Below are 5307 nucleotides of genomic sequence, written 5' to 3'. Positions count from 1 at the left end.
TATATATATAAGAGCACTCCGTCAGCTACGACGACGAAGGTCCCAGCTGATGCGATCAACGGAACAGGTTGCTCGTGAAATTAACGTGCAAGTGGCTGAGCACTCCACAGACACGTGCACCTTTAACGTTGTTCTCAACGAGAGTCAGCGTGATACAGAGTGTGATAAGGCCGGCCCTTTTAGATACAGGTACTACTCATTTTTGCCAGCTGAGTGGACTGGAGCAACGTGAAATAAAGTGTCTTGATCAAGGACACAATGCGTCGACGGGAATTGAACTCACGACCTTACGATCGTGAGCTGAATGCCCTAACAAGCAAGTGTATTAATTTGACCCTCGGGGAAATGAAAAGGTCTTTTATGTTTCGAGCCTATGCTCTTCAACGGAAAGGAATAAGAGAAAATAAACAGAGAGAGAATGAAAAGAACTTGTAGATTTCAGCGGTCCAGTATACATAACGGGCTTCTTCCAGTTTCCGTTGACTAAATTCACTCATAAGACTTTGGTCCGCCTAGGGCTAAACTAGTAGACACTAGACCCGAAAGTGCCGCGTCGTGGGATTGAACGCAAGACCCATGTAACGGAAGCAAGCTTCTCGCTTGTCAACGAACGACGTTGCCACGCCTGTGTTTATAAAAGTTCATGCCTGTCTCCGTAAATGTCTTTATGTGTGTGTCAGTAGACAGATATATACGTCTGTGTGTTTGTGTGGGCCTGTGTGCATGTGTGTGAGCGAGTATGTGTGAGCGAGTATGTATGTGTGTATGTGTGAGTGTGTGTGTGTGTGTGTGTGTGTGCGTGTGTGTGTGAGTGAGAGAGCATATGTTATTGTCAGCTGCATCATGTTGCATCTCTCAGTCTGTTTACATACGAAAGCGACAACCCTCTTCCGCGGTCGACCTGCTAGAAATAACAGCGAAGAACCCATACGACCACATGCTTATAACCCAAAAGAAAGAACGTATTGGATAATGGGTCCCGAGATACACGAATTGCAGAGAAATTATAAGAAAGAATTGAAAAAAAGGATGACTAAAAATAAAACCGCATGATTTTTAGGACTTAGTTTGATCAACAACCGGTCTGTACTCATACCACCACTGTCTGTCTGTCTGTCTGTCTGTCGGTCTATCCGTCTGTCCATCCATCTATCTATCTATCTATCTATCTATCTATCTATCTATCTATCTGTCTATCTATCTATCTATCTATCTGTCTGTCTGTCTGTCTGTCTATCTATCTATCTATCTATCTGTCTGTCTGTCTCTGTCTGTCTGTCTGTCTGTCTGTCTCTCTCTCTCTCTCTCTCTCTCTCTCTCTATATATATATATATATATATATATATATATATATATATATATATATATATATATATATATATATATGCATATAAGAATATTAAATCGTACTTAATATCGTACTACTACTACTACTACTACTACTACTACTACTACTACTACCACCACCACCACCACCAGTAATAGTTGTAATATCAGCAGTAGTAGTGCCTGTTGTAATTGTCAGTGCTGTTATTTCTGTGTAATGATTATTGTTGTTGTTGTTGTTGTTGACAGGCAAGGTGCGTGCTTTAATTAGTTTCGTGCTGCCACTGTTGATGTTGATGTTGCTGCTGCTGCGCCTTTTATAGCTGCTGCTCGCGCTGTTGCATAACAAGCATGCCGTTGCAGCTGTTTAACCCGGGTCAAAGCTCTAATCAAATCTATTCCGGCCGTGACCATCCTGTCTCTTTAAGGTGTTACCCCGGGACTACATAATCTAACGCGACCCGTCCCTGTTCAGTACAGTAGCATGTACTTTCTGGGGAGACTTGGCTGCTATATCTAGTAGTCGCGCGACGCAGTTGACTCGCCTTCGATGTTTCATCCTCTGCTGAGAGCAGGTCTAGGATCAGTACCGTTCCAGCCATGATCATCCCGTATGTTTTCATATATCTTCCAGTTGAGGAAGGTTTGCCTGCTGTTTCTAGCAAGTGATTCCGGTGATGTTCATGGGACTTTGTAAAAAAGCTTAATAAACACTGATTGATCAGACATAGGATGGAAGACTTTCCAGCCGTGACTATCCCTCAGTATTTTACTTTGCAGACGTTATGTCTTAAGGACACTACATTCCCGCTTTGGAAGCCTATTGAGTGTGATTTGAGAGATGTTTGGCTGCTATTTCTAGCAAATCTCGTTGAGCACCGGCTGGATTAGTCTCACTTAAGTTTCAAGTAAGTTATGTTCCGCTTGAATCTGTTCACCGTTTTTGTTGTGTGTATGTGTGTGTGTGTGTGTGTTTGCATCTTTAATCTATCTCTTGTTTCAGTCATTTGACTGTGGCCATGCTGGGGCATCGCCTTGAAGGGTTTTAGTCGAGCGAATCGGACCCTGGTTTCTTAAGATGCCGAACTCTATGTTACGATGACGTAAATAAGCGAACGCTTGTTGTCAGGCGGTGGTGGCAGAGCAAGCACAAACTCAAAGCCGCTCATAGGTATATACATATACAATATATATTAAATGCGTGTGTATGTGCGTGTCCACGTGTCATAACGTATATATGGGTATTTGTCTTTGTTATATATGTATGCGTATGAACGTATGTACGTGTGTGTGTCTACAAACAAACGCGCGCACATATACATAAACACTTTCTTGCTTGTTTACACGTCTGCTTGCAAGTAAGCATGTGTTTATATGAATAAACGTGGGTATATCTGCACAAGCGTGCCCCACCAAATTTGTTTCGTTATATCTTGGAAAAGAATGGATATTTTCCAAAGAAATATTCTACAAATACCTTTCAGATGGAGTAGATTCCAACTATATCGGAATTTGCAGTGAAAAATTATTCACTACAAATTCCGATATAGGGAGAGAGGAGTTTCGGATAATTCACACGAGTTGAATATATTTCTTCATAACTTTCAGAAAAACGCGTATTTTTAGGTGAAAATTTCTACAAATACCCCTCAGATGATGTAGATATGGGTTATATCGGAATTTGTATGTGAAGAAAACAAAAAACAAAAACAACAACAACAGAAAAAATAGAAAACCAGAACTGGTAGGCGCACAAACATACATCCAGGCTCACGACACATATTTTTGTCAAATTTTCAAGTTTCATTTTGTTGGTGTCTCTATGATGTCAGTATGTTTATGTGCGAGCCCACCAACATTTTATTCGCATTAAATTCCGATACAGTCGGAATGTACATTAACCTGGTATACATTTATATAAAGTTTCATTAAAAGAATCCTATTTTCTGAAAGTTTTGAGGTAACAGAATCGGTGAGAGACGGAGACATATATATGCCTAAATATGTTTATGTATGCATGTATGTTTGTATACGATGTATTTCTGGACACACACCGGTTTTGTTTCCTCACAGCTTCCAGAAAAATAGATATTTTTTAATGAAATTTTCTACAAACATGTTTCAGCTAGTGTAGGTTTCTGATTACATCGGAATTTGCTGTGAACAAGTTTTTCCGAGTGCGGAGAGAGGAATTTCGGAAAATTCCCATGTGTTGAATTTGTTTCCTCATAACTTTGCGAAAAATGGATATTTTTTCATGAAATCTTCTATATATACTTTTCGGATGGTGTATATTACGATCATATTGGAATTTATATATATATATATATATATAAAACCCATAATTGATAGGCTTGCACACATATATCCTGGCACATCAAAAAATGAAACTTGAAATTTCGTAAAAAAATTGCGATGCGTGTTAATATGTATGTGTGCAAGTCCAGCACTTTCTTTTTCATATTAAATATTCCGATATAATCGTAATCTACACCACCTGAAAGGTATTTGTAGAAAATTTCATTTAAAATTACTCATTTTTCTGAAAGTTATGAGGTAATAAAGTCGACTTTTGTGAATTTTCAGAAATTTCCCTTCCCACCCGCGGAAAAGTTTTTCACAACAAATTCCGATATGATTAGAATCTGCAGCATTCGAAGCATATTTATAAAAAAAATTTCATCTAAAAATATCCCTTTATCTGTTGTTATGAGGAAACAAAGTCGGATGGAGGCACAGTTGTGTAGGTTTGCCGCACATGAAGACATAGATTCGCTCCACTACATGTCTTTTACCTTCGGATCGGGGCGACTCAAGGCTCCCGAGTGAGGCTGGGTGGTCGGAAAGTGGATGGAAGACAAGCGGGTGGATTTGATTCGACCTAGTCACTCGTTATGTCATACCTGCATTTGTATATATGTATATTCCCGTTTCTGTTTGTGTGTGCGTGTGTGTGTTTTTAGCTAATTAGGTAAACTTTTTTACTCGAACATCAGAAAATTAGACCATAAAAAAGATATGCATCATGAAAACACACACGCACACTCACACACAAGCAAACACACCTGCACATGCACATATAAGTATTATACATGCTTGTTCACCTGTATATACATGTACATATACATTATACATACACAGGTTTACTGACACATGTATGTTTACATACACATTTACAAAGGTATGTATACATGTGTTTATATGTATATCTACACCTGTATACATATCTATGCAGATAGACATATACGAGCATGTATGCATACATGCTCGCATATTTCTAGGTATATACAAATATATACATAGAAATACACACACACACACACACACACACACACACACACACACACACACACACACACACACACACACACACACACATATATATATATATCTGCATACGCATTCATACGTAAATATTTATGCATTATACTCACATACGTAATCTAACAGATATACGATATTTAAGCATACGTACACACAAACACACACACTCTCTCTCACACACACACACACACACGCGCATACACACACGGGTTTACCATTAAGAAAAATGGAAAAGCAATGATAAAAAGCAAAAAAAAAAAAGAAAATGGATACTTACCACTATCTAGTTTTCTTGTCCAAAGTCTAACTGTTGTATGTGAGAATATTTATATATGTATATATATATATATATATATATAATATATGATGTATAATATAGAATATATATATATGTTTGAGAAATAACTGGCCTCTTTGATATGAGTTCTGAAACTTGGTTATCAACTGACCACTTTTGGTGTTCTTTTCCGATTATATTGTCACTTGGTTAAATGTAGAGTTGAAAAACTTGGCTAACAGCTGGTTTGCTGTTTAGGACGTCTTTTCCATATACTGGAATGCGAGTATATATATATGTATAAATAGATATATATATTGCGCTTGGGTTATATATTAATATGTAAATGTAATATATATATATATATATATATATATAT

The 5307-nt window shown here is 37.8% G+C and overlaps 1 protein-coding gene across 1 annotated transcript in view; it reads right to left on the bottom strand.

The window, feature by feature from the left end:
* The window catches only part of LOC106879500 (uncharacterized), a 44510-nt gene extending 39240 nt beyond the window's left edge, over nt 1-5270 (bottom strand). The window contains exon 1 of the mRNA XM_014929105.2: nt 4929-5270. The gene's annotated coding sequence lies outside the window, so the exon portion shown is untranslated. The remainder of the gene's footprint in view (nt 1-4928) is intronic.
* Nucleotides 5271-5307: the final 37 nt, after the last annotated feature.

Source organism: Octopus bimaculoides, chromosome 9 (assembly GCF_001194135.2).
Source record: "Octopus bimaculoides isolate UCB-OBI-ISO-001 chromosome 9, ASM119413v2, whole genome shotgun sequence".
NCBI classification, from domain to species: domain Eukaryota; kingdom Metazoa; phylum Mollusca; class Cephalopoda; order Octopoda; family Octopodidae; genus Octopus; species Octopus bimaculoides.
The sequence above is the reverse complement of the archived record's forward strand: the minus strand, read 5'-3'. Positions and strand labels throughout refer to the sequence as shown.